General features: G+C 42.7%; 1 protein-coding gene and 1 long non-coding RNA gene across 3 annotated transcripts in view; one reads left to right on the plus strand and one right to left on the minus strand.

The window, feature by feature from the left end:
* Nucleotides 1-21429, plus strand: part of GPC6 (glypican 6) — a 1119966-nt gene that overhangs the window by 1044025 nt on the left and 54512 nt on the right. The window lies entirely within an intron of this gene.
* LOC123380683 lies at nucleotides 888-12326 on the minus strand. The gene is made up of 4 exons (XR_006586751.1): nucleotides 12126-12326; nucleotides 4145-4310; nucleotides 3224-3350; nucleotides 888-1256 (listed from the first exon to the last, which is right to left on the minus strand). It is a non-coding gene; the product is annotated as an uncharacterized LOC123380683 (long non-coding RNA).

A 21429-nucleotide genomic window follows, 5' to 3' on the forward strand; every position in this document is an offset into this window, starting at 1 on the left:
CATTGAGCATCCTTTTCATCCAGGCTGATTTCAAATTAGCTGGAAGGAGGAATCCTATCCAAAATGCTCCCATTTTCTAGTGAAAACAGAGAGAAAGCACTAGAACTTTGGGCAAGTCCCTCCGATTTTCCTCCTTTAGTTAAAATGGCAGGGTGAGGAGAGCAAAGCAGATGGATGCAAGTAACGAGAAAAGATCGAAGAGCCTTTCCAGCTCACAAACTCCAGCATTCTCTGAGGAATGATGATCGATGAAGACAGAGTAACTCGTCCCCTCCTCTTATGAAACCATCTAGAAGTGTGTGGGAAAGGAGGGTCCACCTCCAGCTCCCACTGTTATTTCATCAACAATAACTTTCTCGGGGACTTTCACATCGAAATCATGTTTGTACCTTAGCATCTTCCAGCATCCACAAGAGACAGCGAATGTTCTCAGTATATCTCCAGGACTCACATATGCCAAGGCATAGAGAGGAGAATTGTAATGTCTTTCTCCACAAGCATGATGCCATGCCCAATTTTTTTTAAAGTTTATTTATTTATTTTGAGAGAAACAGAGAGAGAGAGCTCGTGCGAATCGGGGAGAGGTTGGGGGTGGGGGAGAGAGAGAATACCAAGCAGGCCACATTGTCTGTGCAGAGCCCAATGGGGGGCTCGATCCCACGATCTGTGAGATCATGACCTGAGCCAAAATCAAGAGTCAGGCGCTTAACAGACCGAGCTCCCCAGGGCCCCCCCATGCACAACTTTTTTTTTTCAACATTTATTTATTTTTGGGACAGAGAGAGACAGGGCATGAACGGGGGAGGGGCAGAGAGAGAGGGAGACACAGAATCGGAAACAGGCTCCAGGCTCCGAGCCATCAGCCCAGAGCCTGATGCGGGGCTCGAACTCACGGACCATGAGATCGTGACCTGGCTGAAGTCGGACGCTCAACCGACTGCGCCACCCAGGCACCCCAACACACAACTTTTTAAATAAGGGCCCACTGCCCCTGCCAGAGCTGGTTGTTTATGGGGCTGTGGTGCCTTTCCCTGTGTCCAAAGAAGTGCTGGGGGCCGGGCCTTTGGAATCTCCTAGACATGATTCGTTACTGAGCATCTCACCACAGATGTTCTACTCTTCTGTTTTCTGGGCCTCTTTCACCTCTCCTTCCAGAGAAACCTCTGTCTTGCTGTCCAGCGTCCCCACCCTGGGGCTTCATCCTCTGCACACACTGTCCCCGTGCGTCCCACAGCTGTGGCTTCGCTCACAATTTTCTAGGCACAACACAAGAGAAAAGGTGTTTTCATATCACGGCTAATTTACTGCAGTCAGGACAAACACAAAAGCAAAACATTCTAAAAATGCTAGGACCCTGGGAGGAATGTCTGTTTGCTAGGCTGATGCTTTGCTGTGACCTCAGATCCCTTTCCAAGATTCTCACTGTTACTGTAACACTAGGTGGCCATATCTTCTGGAAATACAGATGCAAAAGTGCTTGGGTCATTTTCTTTTGTGAGAGGTTGTGTGTGTGTGTGTGTGTGTGTGTGTGTGTGTGTGTGTGTTTCACCTTATTAAAAGGATGTGTACTACCTAGTAAGCAGTGTGTGATCACTACTTATAAAATTGAATCAAAGTGCAAGTTGTTTCACACATTTCTCCCTTCCCTTTAGCTTTGGTGCCTTCTTTTCTTGGAACAAAGGAGGTTAGCGGAGAGGTTTCCTAAATGTGAGAAGTAGGGCCACGTTGGACTCCAGGGGACTTTAAAACCAACTTCTCCATCCAAACATGCTTCCTCATCCCTCCCCACCCCCTGACATTTTGGGGAAAGAAATAGCAAAGGGGTACCTCTTGCACTTCTTGGAGATAGACTACAAAGCCAGAAGTTAGAGAAAGATGTGTTGCGGCTATCTCAAAGGACCTCTCTGCCCACTAGACCAGCATTTCTGAATATGTAGGACCGGGATCACCTACATCAGAAGCTTTTTTTTAAAAAAACAAATTGCTGAGGGCCAACCAAGAGCCACACCAAATCAGCCATGCCGGGGCTGAGGGACAACGGATCTGTACATTCAACACACTCTCTAGTGATTCTGATGCTAAAGCTCTGGAGGACCTGCCTTTTTACTCTGCATTTACCACCAAAGAGTCCAATGTATGTTTCCCGGAAGAAGGGTACTCCATTAGATGTGTACGAATGAATTCTTGGCTTGCATGTGGTAGAACTTACCCTACAGTGAGCTCCCAACAGAGAGAGAAAAATCCTAACTAAGACTTCCTGGCAATTCTAGATTGAAGCTCTGCTTCCTGGCCATCCCTGCTGCCGGTCTCACTGATGTCACAAAATTCAACCACAGTCTTGTATCACTGCTCCTTTTCCAGAAGCAAATGTAAAGAGAGACACCACACAGCCAGCTGCTGGAAATCTTTCTAGAAAGAGCTTCTATATAAATCAAACAGCCTAATATTTCATGAATATTTCTGAATTTCTTTGTCACTTAATCCACATCATATGGTATCTTCTCGTTCTGGGAAGTGCAAGTGAACTCATTTCAGCCCCTTGCTCCGTGTTCAGTTGAGAAGTGGGGTGGCCTGGTATGGGAGGGGGCTGCTTGCTCATCTGGGAGTCAGGGCTCTAGCCCCACTGCTTCCTTGGCATCACCGTGTGGCCTTGCACGGCTGACTTCTACTCGTCTGCAAGATGAGGGATGGCTGGACTACAGTGGCTCCACCATCCCCTCCTGGGACACAATCGCAAGCTTCCGTAAGTGTAGAACATGTGACCCCATTGAACACTGATCAGCAGGGTCCGGATCACACTTGGGAGCTCCTGAGAAAGAACTCTGTGGGGCCAAAAGCCCAGCTGAATGAAGGCTGGCAAGATGCTTCCCACAGAAACTAGAGTCCTCAAAGTTTTATTTATTTTTCAGAACATCTGCCTAATGTCTTTTAGGGCGTGATTCACATTTTTTTGTTGTCCAAAAGGGAGTCCGAGAGGGACAGAGTAAAGAAACTAAATGAAATGACTTCAAGAATATCCCAAAAGAATAGAGGTAGGGGAAAAGTCATGCTTGAATTTAAGCCATTGAAAACATTTGGCAAAACGCAGAGTTCTTCCTGCATGTTCAACGTTGTGAATTTTCACATGAGCTCACATTGTTCCCAGAACCCACCAGACCCTGGCCCCTCACATCCTCTACCTAGAAGGATGAGGCTCCCAGGAGTGAATCTGCACCTCACGTACCCTCTGCAGCTGCCATCTGCTTAGTCTGGGAGCCGTCCAACTCCTCCCATACTTCCTCTTTGAGATAGGATGTCCCAAATTACACAGCCAAGGTCTTCAGCCCAGGGGGGGTTATTCTCCACTGGATCTGCAGAGTGAGAAAATGGATCTGATCTTGAACGACTGTGGTTAAACAATTGCGTAAATGTCATTGAAATTCGTGTGTTTTTCCAGGTGAAAATGGCCTTATATTCACAATGTTGGGTTCCACGCATTTAGAAGACCCCCCAGAATCCAGAACTGTCACATAATTTCCCCAAAGTTTTTTTTTTTCTTCTCCTTCTTGACTTAGCTTGGTCTTATTCAAGACAGAAATCCCTGGGTCAGAAATTTTGCCTAGTCCCATAAATATGACTTTTCCAAGGTCCCAAGAGGCAGAAAGGAAGCCAAATGTGATTACCCAGCCTCTAGGCTTTCATCATGGTGCAATTCCTCAAAGGAGCTGAAAGTAGTGCACATTTCTGAACTTAAATATCCCTTCCAAGAGGCTCTTTGCCCTGTTGCTTTGATGAGGAAAGAAAGAGTCATAAGAGGGATTTTCACACAGGGACAAAGCAATGTGCCGTGCGGCCTGTTTTATCTGTGTTCCCTTGACCAATATGGCTATCACTGTGTGTGAATAAGTTCAACTCCTCTTTCCTCCTCTCCTCCCCTCTCCTCCCCTCCTCCTCTCTGCTGTCATCCTGGAAACTACCTTTGCCTGTGCCCTGCCTATTGACAGTTATTAAGACCATTTTCAAATATCGGGCAAGCAAAAATGTTACCTCATTTAAAGTCAAGTGCCCTTGGGCAAGCCAGTTAATTTCTCTGAGCCTCTAATTCAGCAACTCTCAATTTTGACTCTACATTAAAGTTACCTGGAGAACTTAAATAAGTACTTACGTCTGGTCCCTATCCCCACAGAATGCTGATCCCTTTGGTTTGGGGCTGGACAAGGCTTGGTATTTGGCAGGCTCCCCAAGAGTTTCCAGTGTGTAGCCCACTGCTCTAGGTCCTAAATCTTCAAAGTGAGGTTCTTAGGCCAGCTGTATCAGTCTCACCTAGATGCCTGTTAGAAGTGAAGAGCCTCAGGCCCCATCCCCAGACCTGCCATATCAGAATCTACGTTTCAACAAGACCCCCAGGTGATTCATAGGTACAGCATAGTGAGAGAATCATGGTTCCAAGTCCTTAACATGTCAAAGAGGATAATAATGTTCATGGGGTACTGAGCTCTCTGCCACATGTTTTTTCCCCATGTAATCCCAAAAATCTAAAGAGGAGAGACTGTGCCTGTAGGCTCTTAAGACCTTAGCCTGATTCCCAAAGCCCTGGTACGTGAATATGTAGGTTTTCTGGGGAGTAGCAATTATTCCCTTAATGTGGTTTTCTTAAGAGGCTGATTGTTAAATGACTGTGCAAAATGGTCCCACAAGTTTAGTATTTCCATTTGATCTCAGAAATTGGATTTTCCCAAAAAAAATTTAATAAAATTTGCCTTCTTTTTCCATCACATTTTAGTTTAATTCAGGCATTATAAATCAACTCAAGCTGGCAGGCTCATTTGAGGAAAAGCGGTTTTAGGATGGGGATTAGTTAAATTGGTGAACCAGAAGCTGAATGAGTTGGGTTCGAGCTGATCAGACAAGTTTGCTTGAAGAGGTCAGCAAACTATGGTCCACAGACCACAACAACATCTACTCCTTGTAAATAAGGCTTTACTGGAACACAGCCCCACTCATCCATTTGGGTATCATTCATGCTACTTTCACATCACCATATTAGCACTACAATACATGACTCCTACAATGGTAATAGTCACAAGAGAGACCATATGGCCTACAAAGCCCAAAATAACACGATCTGTGTCCCAAAGCCTATGTTCCACTAGCCTGTCACAGAAAAAATTTGCCTGTTCCTGGCTTAGAGTGACTACTAAGTGAGGCCAAGGTTGGGTGCTCACTGGCCATCTGGGCCCACTTGTTTGGCTCTGTGGCCCAGTCTCTGACCCTGTGTAGTCACAGCAAGCCTGGTGGGTTGGGAGGAAGTGGCCAGAGCACCGAGTACAGATTCGTCTGCATTCTGGGAACAAACGGGAGCAAAGAGAACATCCTCTTTGCATATGATGTCTGTCACGTTGGTAGCAGTATTGCTTGAGCTTCTATCTGACATGTCCCCGTTATAAGTAAACGTGTTTCAAAATAACGTTGGAAAAGAGCCTAGCAGGAAAACCCTGAGTTCAACACAGAAATACAAGATTTCTAGTCAAGGCAGAAAGCAAGAATCTTTACCTAGGAAAAGTGAAAGGTAAACTAACTTATTTCCAGGCTATTTCAAGCAGGAAATTCCTTCCTCTGGAGAGGTTTCAAGCGCTTAGAACATAGACATTAACCGAAATTTGGATTATTTCAAAGAGTTCCTAAAACAAAAGTATATACTCTTTTCTATTTTTTTTTTCTCTTCAGTAGGCTATGGAGAAATCAAAAGTCACTTCAGATTTGATTTCAGCTCTCAGTCTGAGAACCAGTAACTGCTGACTATGTAGCAGTGATGCTTTGTGTGCTAAGAATTAAAAGAAAGATGGATAGAGGTAGGCAGAAAGAATCTCCCCAAACGTCGGTCCTTGAAACTGGATGTTCCTTTGGCTATATTTCATATTTCTGAATTTGATATTTTTTCTCTGATAATTCCTCTGAGTTTTAGGTCCCTTTTTTCATCCAAGTTGGACTTCTGTGTCTTCCAGTAGGTGCTTTGAGGCCAAGAAGCTGGCCATCAGGGGACCTAATGAGGCCCATGGATAGCAGCTGGATTGAAGTATAGCAATTAGCTTTTGTCTAATTCCATCCAAATGGTGTTTCTAGATCTGCAACGGTTGATATGTAGCAAAAGTTCCAAGTGGGGGGAAAAGAAAAAAAGAGCAAGAGAAAGATACTAACAGTCGTGGGTCTAACAGATTGTTCTAATTATATTCTCACGGTTTCATTTTGCAAGTTTTGATCAAAATGAAAGATTTGAAGTCTTTGCATAATCTCTCTGTACATACTTTGTGCTGCCAGTTTACTCTCTCTGGCACGGGGCTGGCTCAGCTGTTGGTCTCTGGCATAGGGATACCGAAATGTGGCCGATGCCGCCTTCAGAGCAGAACTAGAAATGTGTGGTTTAAAGCTATATAATGGCTTGAGAGGAATGATGATGCCCTTTTGTCAAATCATTGTAAGAAGATTATTTTCCCAAAGGATTTTTTAGTACTCTGGAATTATATATATATATATATATATATATATATATATATATATATATATATATATTTAGGGAGAGAGAGAGAGAATCCATTTGGTGGTTCTGACTAAATTGACCAGTAATGAGTTTTGCTATGAGTAAATTTGATGTCAGGAGTTTGCTAGAGAAGTAACAGATGTGAAGATCTCTGTTTACAGGAAAGACACTTTTCTTTTGGCCACTGCATGTGAGTTATGGGAGAGGTTAACATTTTCTTTTCTCTGTATGTTTACATCAAGGTTCTGGAAATCATTGAGAGGAGATGACAAGAGTACAAGACAAGATATTCCCAGGGGCAATAGATGAGGGATTTAGGGATGAAATTGGTCTGTGCCTCAGGAATGGAAAAGATCCCAGGCTCTTCATATGCTTTATGAATTCATATCTGTATCCACTACCTTCTTCATATAGTGCTGAGCCAGAAAGTCTTTTGAGCCACTGAAGTTAGCTGTAAAGTACTCACGACCTCCCTTAATGTTTTTTGCTATATCCTTCTTTTACTTTATTTATAAGTTTGAAATTTTAGGTAATCAGTTTCTTGGCTCGCTTTTTGCCCTTTCCCAGATTTTGCAATACCTGCAGTCCTGGCCATAAATCTCGTTTAAGACCAATACTGTACAGGATCTCGTCAGCATCTGAGCGTGCTGGCTCTGAGACCCAATCCTGAGATTCTGAGTCAGTCACCAGAACCGCAGCCTGACAAGTTTTGGGGGCTCACCCCTTGTCAAACTAGGATAAACCCAATTTTAGAATCTGGGCAGGCTCTGTCCCTTCCTGGTGGATCCCAAAAGGAAACCAGTCACGTGGACTGCAATTCACTTCTTGTATTCCCCTGAGAAGTTGTGGCCAATAATAGTAAATGAAATCTGTGAGTTGTTGTACAGTTTGCAAATGCACTTGGACTAATCTTCCTTAATCTTTGCAGTAACTCAACAAGTGAGGTATTATCTTCTTTATTTTACCAATTCAGGAAGTTGAAGTCCACAGAAACTAAGTAAGTTTCCCTGCGATTTCACGGTTAAGTAGCAGCGATAGGATTCAGATTCGGATCCTCTGACCCCAAATACCATTCCTTTCCCACTGCAATAAACCACCTACGTATTAACCGGCAAATGAAGACAGCCAGTAAAGCAGAAATCTAATGAGTGATTAAGAAGCTCATGTAACTGCAGAACCAAAGGAAGAGAAGGTGTTCAGATGGTGGGAAAGGAGAATGAGTGTGCAGGAAACAAAGAAGCAGAGAGAAAAGTCATTTTTTAAAAAGATGAAATCACAACTATGAGTCAAGTTCCTTATAGAAAAGCCCAGCCTCTCTCCTGTTTTCCAAACATTCCACACATTGCCTTGATCAAGACTTGGAAAGACTTGTTGAAACTAAAAAAGTATAGAGTATCTTCTATGGTTTCTTCTGTTTTGTTTTTATTACTTATCAAGGGCTGGAGAGTCAGTATGTTCTATTTTGCTGGCAAATCTGTCACAACTACTTGAGTCTGTCATTCTTGCATGAAAGCAGCCATAGCTAATATGTAAATGAATGGGCATGGCTGTGTGCCAGTGAAGTTTATTTACAGAAACAGTAGCCAACTGGAAAACCCAGCTTGCTGGCCCTTGCCTTAAAACAATAGCTTCCAACCCATGTTGGAACATGACTGCACGTTACAATCCCCTCAGAAACAGTAAAAAATACTAATGCCCCCACGTCCTTCCCTACAATAGCTGAATCGTTCTGAAGTGAGATCCAGGCATCGATATATATTTCTAAAGCCTCCCCGGAAATTCTGGTGTCAAAGCAAGATGAGGGCCACTGACCTAGATTCTAAGACAGTGGTTCTCAAAGTACAGTCCCCAGGAAGGACAGCAACTTCAGCATCCCCCGGGAACTTGTTGGGAATCAAATTCTCAAGCCCAACTCCAGACCTTCCAAATCTGAAAGTCAGGGAATGGGGCCTGGAATCTGCATGTTAGAAGCCCCTCAGGTGGTTCTGAAGTACAATCAAGTTTGAGAACCACAGGTCTAGGGACTAGAGAGTAAGCATTCAGCCCCAGGGCTCTTCCCTCATGGGTAAATTAGGTATTAAGTTCTAGAGCCAGCACCAAATTTGCATCAAAAATGCAGCTTCAAGCCCCCCTTCTGACTGTTAGTATACCCCCCTGAGCCTCAGAGTCTCCCTCTTGGGAAAAGAGTAACGTATCATCTATACCTCTATGGTGTGTATGGTGGTTAAGTGATTAGATGTTTTCAAGGACAACTAAAAAACTATCAAGCACCCCATAGGAAACCATTAACTACAGTTGAACTGAGATTGAAGGATATGCTGGTTTCCATGGGCTTGGTCCATGGTTCTTGGTCTAGGAGGCTGCAGTGGCCCAAAGGGTTACCATGAAGCATAATCTAGAAAGTGGTCTATCCTTCCAGCCTTTTGGTGATTCTGCTTTCTGAACTACAATGAAGCCCCAAAGAGAGGAAAACAGGACAGGAGTAATGCACCCATGTAGTCAAGGGGATGAAGGAGGCACTATCTCAGGAAAGCCAGGAAGACAGCTAGAATTAAGGCTGGTAGGATGTGCTCAAGGCACACATACCCTGTATAAAGTAAGCAAAGTGAACAGTGAATCCTCCCAGAGATATTTTTCCAGCATTCTCAGAGCCACACCGCTTGCTACACCTTGACATATGTTACCTGTCAAAAAGTAGCACCGACTAGAATCACAAACATATTCAAAAACATCTAGACACCTTTATGAAGAACATACATAATTTGTTCCTAAGACAAACTGGGATGCTTTGGAGGTAAATTTATAGTCCTGTAGGTTTGACATCTAAGAGGATAAATATTTGACATAAAGTATCCCTTAGAACCTCTTTTAGAATATAATGTCCTAAAAGAGTCGGGATCTAACACAGTGTGGTGATTCTTGAGTTCTTGTGAGACCGAAACCAAGAAATGTCTCAGGACATCTGCTGTTTTAGGAATGTGTGGATTGAACTGAATAGTCCCAACATAAAGACTCTTCAGAAATCAACCATCTTGTACAGTCTCTAGAGTTACTCTCTGAACTTCAGGGAAAATATCGATGCCAAAATCAACACCACTATTAAAACTCCCCCATCTTGCCTTCCTGTCTAAGTGCAAGACCCAGCTTTCTCAGATATTGTTATTTTATTTTCTTTCTTTCTTTCTTTCTTTCTTTCTTTTTTTTTTTTTTTGGTTCATCTGCAGCATAAAAGATGAGGAAAGGCAAGGTCAGCGAGAGGTTTATTCTTCTTTACTTGGACAAAGGCTTGGGAAGTGTTGTTTAGACATTTTCTTATGTAGATTAGATATTAACTTTTAGTAGTAAAATGCCCTGAGAAGCATTTTGCTGGGAGATGCTGGGAAAATTTGAAGTGGGTTAAAATGAGCCATGATACACCAGACCTGCAGGTGTAGCACCTGGAGTCCAATGAGGGGGGATTACCTCCTATGTTTCCCTTCTAGCCTTGCTAAGATTTCCTAACCCCAGAGGACACATCCAGACTGCTTTTCTCAGGGCAGCGTAACTGCCTAGTACATAGATCAGTTGAAATATGAACCAAGGAGGGTGTGAACTGGCTCAAAATATGCTGATTTCCAGATGTTCTTAGATTCTCTCAAACCCTGATTGCCCCCAAAGACCATCCTGAGTTGGTGGATGGCAGTGATTACTCATATTTCTTTTCCATGATCAAGGCAATAATTTTAAAGCCCCGTAGTCTTCTCATGAGCCTATGTCTGGGTCTTGTCTAGGTCATATATTACTTCTCAGTATGAAAATTGCAGAGTCTCACTGGATTGGGCTGTAAAATATCTGCACACTGATGCTGGTTTTTTGATTTGTTGCTCTTCCCAGGATGGAAAAGTTCTCAGAAATCTGAATGAAGGGCTGGTGTTTTATATAGTGACCTTCCGTGAAAGAAAGGTCATGAAATATCTCCTTTCTCTGCCACCAAAACAAGGGGAATCGTTATGAACGTGTTTCAGGGAAATAAAAAAAAAATATCTAAAAGCAGTGAATTTGAGTTTACACAGGAAAAAAAATATTTGCAAAGCATGCTTAGAACTGACGTTATTATTGCATTCTAAAATCTCACTGACTTGGGAATTAAAAAAGAAATCCACAGTGTGAAAAAGTTGAGATCACAAATGCTAAAACTCTGGGAGGTTCTTTTGAGTGTGTTTATCTGATCGCTGGGTTAAATAAAGGCTCATAAAAACCGTTATGAAGGGCAGTCTTCCACCTGTTTATGGAATGAAATAAAAGTCTATCACCAGACAGGTAGCACCATGAGAAGAAAAGAATTTTTACCCTTTCTACTTCCACCCTATTCAGAGACACATTTGTGGCCACCTACCTCACCGTCCCATTAGCCTTTGAGCTGACATATTTCCTCCCAGTACCTTATGAGAAGAAATACGACAACTCTCCAGTTGCATGGGAGAAAGGAAAAAGAATTTGATCTCTGTTCCTATGAGAGCTCTCACCCGTAAAGGAAGGGATCTTAGTGTCTCAGAGTCTTTGCTTTCCCATTTGTAAGATGAAGTTAATAATATCTGATGGGGAGAGGTTAAGTGTTTCGTCTCAGTTCACACCTGGTTAGAAGCAGAGTGGGGACTTGAACCTGGCTTGGGCCATAACAGAGCGCATTTGATCCATGGTTTTGATATCTGATGAGTAAAGGGGATGGGACACAGAAAACCCTCACAACTGGGCCTTATACACAGTGAGCTCTCTGTACAAAGCTGTTCCCATTTTCTTTTCTCTTATTCCCTTCTGCCATGTTACCCTCTTATGCCTTCTGCCATGTTACCGCTGTCTCCTGAAGCACTTGATCCATTCTGTGACCTTCAATGGCACACACTAAGTATGGACATAGGTGATTCATGTGCCTTTAATGCTTTCTGGCCCAATTACTGCTATTGTGTCCTTTTATTTGTTTACCTAGCATCCTTGCATTGCAATGGATTTCATTTCATGCCGCCATATAGTGTTGTGCTTGCCGTTCTTCATTAGCAATGATCATTTTAAAAGATAAAAATCATAGATAGATGATCAATTTTCACTTACGGATCAGGAGTTTGAAAAATAATCCCAGCACCCTCAGGGGAAGATTTCACGTACAGATTGCTAATCTGTCTCCGGCTACAGCTGACACCAAGGAGTTTGGGGGAAGAGAACAAAATGCAAAGGAGAACTGAGAGCCAGGAGCAGAACGAGCCAATGCCGCTTGCTAGAACTATCTTTCCTGAGCATAAATTGACAGCTACTCTGCCCATCTGCTTCCCTTTACCTGAGGTTGGATTTATTGGGCCCACAAGATGCTGTTTTTAGCTACTCTTGGTCCTGGGATTTCCTGGCCATCCATGTTCCATAGCCTCCGGGTGCCCCATAATGACATCACTGAACCCCACCACAGTGTGCTCAAAGGAAGTCATATGGTGGTAGCCAGCCTCTACTGAGAACTAACACGTGCCTGTTTTCATTCCTTTAATCCACATAACAACCCAAAATTTTATGGATGAGGAAATGGAATCACAGAGTGGCCGGAAGAAATTCCACCAGATTTAGAAGTCTGTAATAAACTCACGTAAAACGCCTTGAGGAGAGCCCAGCCAGGAAGTGATTTCCATATTACACACTTGAGGTTGATTTAGGGACTGAGTCACAGTGGGAGACAGCTGATGTTTCAGAAATGTTTTGACCCTAATATTTAACTGGTTAACCTTCTGTCTTGCCATTGCCCTTAGCTTAGAAGAGCGTAAGGCCATGATCTCCATTTTGAAATGAGGCATTGTGCTCTAACCATTGACCCAGCTGGACAAACCCTGCATCATAATTAAATGCTGTTACCATGGGCATAGACTTCATAGACTGCAGGGGTATTATTTTAGGAGTTTTCTTTCCTAATCACCCACTTCCTAACACTTGCTGTCATTCACGTATCCTCACAGTGTAACTTATCTCTGTGACTACTCTCTCGGGGCCTGTGATAGTCAATCATGGCTACAACCTCAAGAAATTTACTGCTCAGGGAAAAATAAGCTAAATGTGAATATTTTGCAACTTAGGGTCAGTGTTTTACCATGGGACCATGGGACCATGAGAACAGGAATGCATGAAGAAAGATCCAAAGGGTGGAAGAGTGATGCTCTTAGCTGGTCAAAGTAGTGAAATAAAAGTGTGCTGGTATGGAGTGAAATCCTAGTGCTTGTACTCTACACTTTCTAAGAAAGACCTGGGGGGGCGCCTGGGTGGCGCAGTCAGTTAAGCGTCCGACTTCAGCCAGGTCACGATCTCGCGGTCCGTGAGTTCGAGCCCCACGTCAGGCTCTGGGCTGATGGCTCAGAGCCTGGAGCCTGTTTCCGATTCTGTGTCTCCCTCTCTCTCTCTGCCCCTCCCCCGTTCATGCTCTGTCTCTCTCTGTCCCAAAAATAAATAAACGTTGAAAAAAAATTTTTTTTTTTAAATAAATAAGAAAGACCTAGGGAAATTACGATCTGCCTAACTTCTAAGGTTGCAAAGCCAAATGACAGAAATCATAAGAAACTTCTCATTTTTCCTTAAGATGATACCAACTCACCTTAAAGGTGTCGAAAGAGCAAAGAACTGGCTAAATGGCACCCAGGGGCAGGGGCAGCAGAGCAAGAGTATGAATCAAGCTGGAAGTCATGGTAATAGGAGGATCTGGGCTCTGGAGGAAATCGTTTTAATTGTGAAGTGTTCTCACACGTGCTGCTAGAAACTCATAGGAGAATTTTATTATTATTTTACATATTTTATAATACCAAGAAGAAAGCTCGGAAAATTAGACTGTATTGCCGCTTTAATTCAAACTGATCAATGATTGTGCAAGATATAGACATCTGTCTTCCTAAATCATGAATTCTTTTCAACTCTTATGTAATGACTGCACCATTCATTCATGGGTTTCTTACAGTCATGTATCAACAGTTTCAACACTCATGTATGTGCCATGATCTGGCAGGTGATTGTCACATAACAAACAATCGACCCAAGTTTTGCTTTTTATACCAATTTTCAAAACATAATAGAAAAATCTTTGCTGGTCATCCGAGTAGGCAGAGTTTTAACATAAGTGATGTGTCTGTGTAGATAAAACTCCTACGTTGCACTTAGCATTGCTATATATCTTCTAACTTCTTTAATTCACAATGTTTTTTAACTTTACTCTTTAAGGGGACTCACTGAAGATTTTTCAGTAGAGTCATGCTCTAGAAAATTCCTCTGGCATGGGGCGCCTGGGTGGCGCAGTCGGTTGAGCGTCCGACTTCAGCCAGGTCACGATCTCGCGGTCCGTGAGTTCAAGCCCCACGTCGGGCTCTGGGCTGATGGCTCAGAGCCTGGAGCCTGTTTCCGATTCTGTGTCTCCCTCTCTCTCTGCCCCTTCCCCGTTCATGCTCTGTCTCTCTCTGTCCCAAAAATAAATAAACGTTGAAAAAAAATATATATATATAAAAAAAAAAAGAAAATTCCTCTGGCAGAATGTTGGAAGGGACAAGGACGTGGACTGGGGGGAGGCTCATTCGTTGTAAAGGTTGTTTGTTTGTGGCTCAAAGAAGAGACTCAGAAGGGCTGCTGGGGCCTAAGACACAATCAGGAGGGTGGAGAGGGATCCAGACAGAGCAAAGAATGAGATAAGTAAGTATACAAGAGGAGTCAAAGATGAGTGAAGTTTGCTGCTAAGAACGTCACACACTTACAACAAGGGGAGAGACAGCAGAGGGACAGTGCATTGATAGGAGGGCCAGGTAGTATCAGCAGTGAGGTTCTGAGGGAAGGAGAGAGGGCAGAGAAGAAATGGTTTTCCCATCAAGAGGGGGAAGAAGATGGGAACTGAGTGGAAGGACAGGATTTGATGGCCCGGAGACCTCCAGGCAAGTTAACCAGCCTCGGGTCTTCTTTCATGAACTCTCTGGTCTCAAGCGAGGATTTTGCCTACTCCCTTGATAGGCTGAGGGTCTGATTCTAAGCCTCAGAATCTCTGGGAGTGAATTTCTCATCCAGTGTTGGCCTGACACCCCACATGTCAACCTAGGTCAGGATTACTCATTCACTGCTGAGCATGCAGCATGCTTGTTAGCTGTGCCACTGCAGACAACATAGCAACCGAGAAAAAACACATCCCCCAATTTCCAAAGAATTAGAAAAGAAAATAAAAGTCCAAAGGAAGGTCATAGAGCTGAAGTCAAGATCATTGCCCACCTACAGTTATGTTTCTGCAAATAAAAGACCGAAATTCTAGAGGTATCACACAACTGTTGGACCTTTGAGAGGTTTTCTTTCTTTAGAAAGCTATAAAATTACATTCATCATGAACACCTCCAAAGGCATGTATACATTGTGATCTATACATGTGCCTGCATCACATATATGTGCAAACACGTAGATCACTGTGTAGATAGAACCAAAGAATAGTTCTGTGCAAATGGAAGACTTTTTGCAGTGCCACTGTACTCACAATGTACCACTGTGTAAGATTTATCTCTTAAGGTTCAATTATAAATATTAACAGTTTGATAGATGGAGAGGAAGAAAGCCCTGGTTTCTTTTGGTTCACAATGAAAACTGTGAAAAGGATTACCAGGTGTGCAAATATTTGCGATAAAGGATTTTAATGCACGCCCCTTGCTGACATAACTAAATACTACTTAAAGAAATGTCTCTGGCCTCATTATTCATGGACATTTTTGGAAAACAATGGGGAAAAGTGCAACACTGATGTATCTTCCTTTATGACCTCTTGCTTTTTAGGTATCCTTTGTAAAATAAGGGAGGAAATCCTTTCCAAAGGCACAGGGTACCATTATTTAATGACTAAATAAAATAATAGCTAATAGCTTATATTTATTGAATGTTTACTGTCTCCCAGACTCTCCTGTACTAACAGGTTCTGTAATTATCCCCTCTGTGCACATGAGAAAACTCATCGGAAGTGTTGTTCTCAACTCAGGCTAGCGGTAGTTTCCTTTGCCCTCTTCACTTGCTCCCAAATGTTGCTCTTAACGCTGTGTTAAAGGTTGTTACCATGCTAAAAGGTATCTCATCAAGATGAATCTTAAGCTCTTATTGGATTCGGTCTGCTGTCAAACAAAATGGCAGGAGGCCTTTTGAAAATTCAAGGGAAAATATCTTTTATAATTTGAGTAGACCTTAGAGCAATTTGAAAGATGAGGAAGGGTTACAATGACATAGGATTCCCCTGAATGAGGTTTCAGTTCATAGACCTACAGTAAAGAATGGTATTAATAATGCATCAGGACTGACCCTGGAAATGGTTTTATGCACCACATTATAAAACGGAGTTGAAGGTAAATAGCAATTATCTAATGTAGAAAATATCTGGGAATTAGTAACAAGACACTGATCATTTGGGGGAAGTTAAAGTGGTAATATAAAACAGGGTTTCTCAAAGTAGGGTTCCCAGATCACCTGCATCCAAATCACTTCAGTTCTGTTAAAATGCAGATCATGGCCCCATCACAGACTTTCTGCATCAAAATACGCCTTTTCCAATAAACACCCAGTGCTCATTCTCATTTAAATCTGAGAGATACTTCCCTAAAATATGAACTAGCACCTTGAGAAACTTATTTGTTTCATCCCCGTAGATGAAAATACACTCTTTTTTTGTTATTTCATATAAGACATGTGGATTGAATTGTGTCCCCCAGAAAGATAGACTGAGTTCCTAACCCCCACTACCTGTGAATGAGGTCTTACTTGGAACTAAGGTCTTTAAACCAAGTGAGGATGAAGTCACCATGGAGTAGGGTGGGCCCTAAATCCAGTATAACTAGTGACCTTGTACGACGAGAACTTGAACCGACAAACGTAGGAGAGCTGCACACAGAGGGGGAGGCCATGCGAAGACAGGCAGAGGTTGGTGCCGTGTCACTGTAAGCCAAGGGGTGCAAATGATTCCTGGCAAGTACCAGAAGCTAGGAAAGAGGCACGAAGCAGGGCCTCGCTCTGAACTTCTGGAAGGAGCCAACCCTGTCCATACCTTGATTTTGAGACTTCCGGCCTCCAGACTGTGAGAGAATAGGTATCGTGTCGTAAGTCATCCAGTCATGGTACTTGGCCAGCAGCCCTAGGAAACTGTACAGGCCCCAAGCTAGGAACTGGGGGGTGAGGAATCCCTTCTTCACCTCCACCTTCAAGGCCCCTTGTGCCCTCCCCTCCTGGGTCAGCACCTCAGTCAGGGGCCATTTCTGCTGCCCTTGACTTCCTCCTGCTTCCTCCTCCCGAATTTCCTTTAAGGCTGTTCTCATTCCGGGACAGTCAACTCCGCCTTGAATACCTGGAAGAGGATGGTCCCTGGGTTTGGAGTCAGTTTTGCCTGCCACTCTCTGATCAGAGACTTGAGGGATTTCATAACTCACTGGATGGCCAATGTCACCCTGAAGTATGAAGTTTTTAAAAATGAAACTTGAAAACATGTCTGAGAATCCCATGCTCTGCCAGAACTGATTAAAAGTGGGAAAGGCAGAGAATAAAGTAACACAGAAGTGATCCTTGTCATTTTCGCCAGATTACATTTCCTCTGTGGAGCGACTGACACATCTGTCACTCTGGGACCATCCGCTTATAGGGCAGGCCTAGTGAAGGTCATTTTGGTTTTTATTGATTCTATGGCTCTGGCAATACTCATAAGGATTTACAGTATTTAACCCACCAGGAGGAGCCGTGAACTATAAATGGCTTCCCGTTTACCCGGAGAGCCTGCCGTGTTATAAGTGACACCATCTATGTGGTCCCCTTCACAACTCTCTCTAATGAAAGCCTGCGGCCTCTGCCTCGGCACAAAGGAGCGTGGCCCCGCGCTTCACGGAGCTGATCCCTGCTCGGGCTCCGGATCCTCACAGGCTTGTTCAGCTTCCTAAGTAGAGTAATCAGACACAGGGAGATATGAAAAACCGAATTAAGAGACCCTTGCCATTCATTTGATCTGTCAGCATCCCCCATGACCAAAACTGGGAGTAAGAAAATGGAAGTTGAAGACCATGAAATAGGGAAAATAGAACATTAAGAATAGGATTTGGTGACTTGCGAAGTGTTCTCACATGTGTTACAAGACGCTCGGGACAGAACAGTGGATCTTTATCTGTGGAAAAGTAAGTGAAGGAATGAAATGAATGGAGAGGATTAGTTTTTACATGAAACATGACACCGTTGTTATTTTGACTGAGAACGTTTCATCCTTGGAATGGAATTGAGGAAGGTTGAAATACGTGGCTAGTGTTCGTTGATGGTGTTCTCACACGCCCACATGAACGCACTACCAAAACCGAGCCTGAGGCCAAAGCAAAGAAATCCACAGCTATCCATCCTGTCTTCATTTAGAATTTTGATATTTTATTCATCACAGAATATTGTGCTTTCATTTTTAAAATATTGTATTACAATATTTTTTCTTTGCACTACTGAAATTTTAACTGCACCCCCCTCCCCTTAAATTTTGCACCTGCAGCAAGGGCCTTATTGCTTTGCCCTAGGCCCCAGCTCAGTGAGAACCTGTAGAAGGTTTTAAAATGTTTTGTTAAGAGGAGCGTGTGCAGGTCCAGGTGTTCACTCACACTGGCGTTAAAGGAAGAGTCCCGCAGAGCAAGGGGAGCGGTCTTTTGGACGAGCCTCAGTGAAGCAGGAATCTCTAGGAGGCTGTCTTCGCGTCGCAAGGGGAATGATTTTCAACCCACAGACTTCCCTTGTCCCGGCATCTTTGACTTTAAAGAGGTTGAGTGCGGTTCTTAATTCTGGTTTGCCAATTGGTCCACACAAAATCATCCAAAGACTTCATGGTTCTCATAGTTACACTCGCCGTGACTATTGATCACGGCCCTAAAATCAGTCAGGCTGTGTCTGCAGGGAGTGTCAGAGCGCTAACTAGATGTCTTCCCAGGAATATTGGGGCCCCACTTATACAGAACCATTATTTCGTGTTTGGTCACTTACGTTCCCTAGAACCTTACTCAACCCTCTCTTTGTCTATATGTCCTGAACCTTACTTAACCCTTTGTCTATATATATATATATATATATATATATATATATATATATATATATCTCCTGATTCTAGGATGCAAACATTCCTTCATAAGGATAGGAATTCTGCTTACGAAAAGCATTCCAGGGGTGCCTGGGTGGCTCAGTTGGTTGAGCTGCCAACTTTGGCTCAGGTCATGATCTCACGGTTTGTGGGTTCAAGCCCCGTGGGATCCTTTGTCCCCCTCTCTCTCTGTCCCACCCCAGCTCATGTTCTCTCTCTCTCTCTTTCAAAAATAAAAAAAGAAAGGAAGAAAAGCATTCCATATAGTGGAAGCACATGGTACGTATTCAGTATATTCTGAATTTATAAATGAGTTCACTGTACATTCCTCTGCTTTAGTTTTCTCTTTTGTTGAACTAAATTTGTTCTCATTTTGTCCTAAACTCTCAGAACATTCCAAGGAATTTCCTTTTTTGGAAAAATGTAGGCTCCTAGCAGTCAAGCCGGGCTGGATGTGAAGTTAAAGTATTCTTAAATTAGCACTGGTATTATTACATTTATAAAGAAAATATGTTAACTGGTCTATATTTATAGAATCTCAAAAACATATTAACTGGTCTATACTTACAGAATCTTAAATGTTTGAAGTAGATGATAGAAGTCACTGTATTTCTCAATTTAGAATCTGTTACTGAAAAGCACTTAGTAAAATTATTCAATCTGTCATCCTTTCATGTCTAAGAAAACACCCTCAGGTCAATCTTTTTCATCCTTCTTAGGCTGACACCAAGTAATAAGATTCTTTTTTCTAATAGTATCTACTACAGGGCTGTGCTCCCTACTTTAAGAAAGCTGATATCAAGAAATCTGATTTTTCTGAGGGGAAAAAAGTCATACTTGCTTCGCAAAAGAATTTTATTTAAATAGCAAGCTCCCTCTGAGTACCTAAAATAGGATTCAGTTTACCAAAACATGACTGGTGCATAGAAAAGAACGTCCTGTTCACCTACTTTTATTTAGGGCTCCTCGGTTTCTGCCCTTTGAGAGAACATGCCCACTGCAAATTTACTGTCCTTATCTAAAAGGCAGATGATGCCATCTACTTGTTTAATGAGACACACCTGTCTCTCATTATGTTTGCTATGTGTTTAGACCGATCCAGCCCTGGGGCTCAAGAGGGTCCTCTAAGAAAGGTCTTGAGACCGTCAACCTGTCAAAACTGCACACGACAAGTGGTTGATATTATTATTATTTTGCTGGCGGGCTCTGCGTCAGTGTCCAAGGGCTGCCAGAACAAACTAGACAAACTGGGTGGCTTCAAACAACATAAGTCTGTGGTCTTACAGTTCTGGAGGCTAGAAGTCTGAAATGGAGGCATTGGCAGACCCATGCTACCTATGAATGCTCCAGGGGAGAATCTGTTCCCGGTCTTTCTCTTAGCTTCTAGGGCTGCCTGCAAGCCTTGGCATTCCTTGGTTTATAGGTGCATCACTTCAATCTCTGCCTCCACCATCTTCCTGCGTGTCTGAATGATGCTCGCTTTCTCCTCCCTGTTTGTCTCTCTTCCCCTCTTTCTTCTGAGGACACCAGTCATACTGGATTAAGAGCCCTCCCTACCACAGTGTAACTCAATCTTACCTAATTACATCTGCAAAGACCCTATTTCCAAACAAGGCCACGTGCCTCAGCATGTCCTGATCCAGGGATTAGGACATCAAGCCTATGGTTTTTGTTGTTGCTGTTTTGTTTTGTTTTTGTGGGATGGTACATTATGCTTTAAAATTTTTTTTTTTATTGAAGTACAGTTCACACACAGTATTACATTAGTTTCAGATGTACAACATAGTGATTCCACAAATCTATATGTTATGCTGTGCTCACCACAAGTGTGGCCATCATCTGTCACCACACTACACTATCACAATACCATTGAGTACATTCCCTATGCTGTACCTTTCATCCCCATGACTTATTCATTCCGTAACTGGAAGCCTGTACCCCCCACCCGCCTTTACCCAATTTTCCCATTCCCCCCATCCCTTTGTCCTCTGCCAACCATCAGGTTGTTCTCTATATTTATGACTCTTTTTCTGCTTTGTTGTTTGTTTGTGTCATTGCTCATCTGTTTTAGTTTTTAGGTTCCGCATGTAAGTGAAATCATATGGTGTTTGTCTTTCTCTATCTGGCTTATTCCAGGTAGCATAATACCTTCTGTGTCCATTCGTGTTGCTGCAAATGGCAGGATCTTGTCCTTTTCCGTGGCTGAGTAATATTCCATTATATGTATTTATCCATTCATCTATCAATAGACACTTGGGTTGCTTCTGTATCTTGGCTATTGTAGATAACGCTGCAATAAACATAGCCGCCCATATATCTTTTTGAATTAGTGTTTTCATTTTCTTTGGGTAAATACTCAGTAATGGAATTATTGGATCATATGGTAGTTCTCTTCTTAACTTTTTGAGAATATCCATACCGTTTTCCACAGTGGCTACACCAATTCACATTCCCACCCACAGTGCACGAGGCTTTCTTTTTCTCCACATTCTTGCTAACACTTGTTATTTCATGTCTTTTTGACTAACCATTCTGACACGTGTAAGGTAATACCTCACTGTGGTTTTGATTTGCATTTCCATGAAGATTGGTAATGGTTTCATGTGTCTATTAGCCCTGTATATGTCTTCTTTGGAAAAATGTCTATTTAGGTCCTCTGCCCATTGCTGAATCAGATTACTTGTTTTCTGGTGTTGAGTTGTATGAGTTCCTTATATATTTTGGATATTAACCCTTATCAGATATATCATTTGCAAATATCTTCTCCCATTCCACAGGTTGCCTTTTCATTTTGTTAATGATTTCCTTCACTATGCAAAAGCTT

Source organism: Felis catus, chromosome A1, assembly GCF_018350175.1.
Source record: "Felis catus isolate Fca126 chromosome A1, F.catus_Fca126_mat1.0, whole genome shotgun sequence".
NCBI lineage: Eukaryota > Metazoa > Chordata > Mammalia > Carnivora > Felidae > Felis > Felis catus.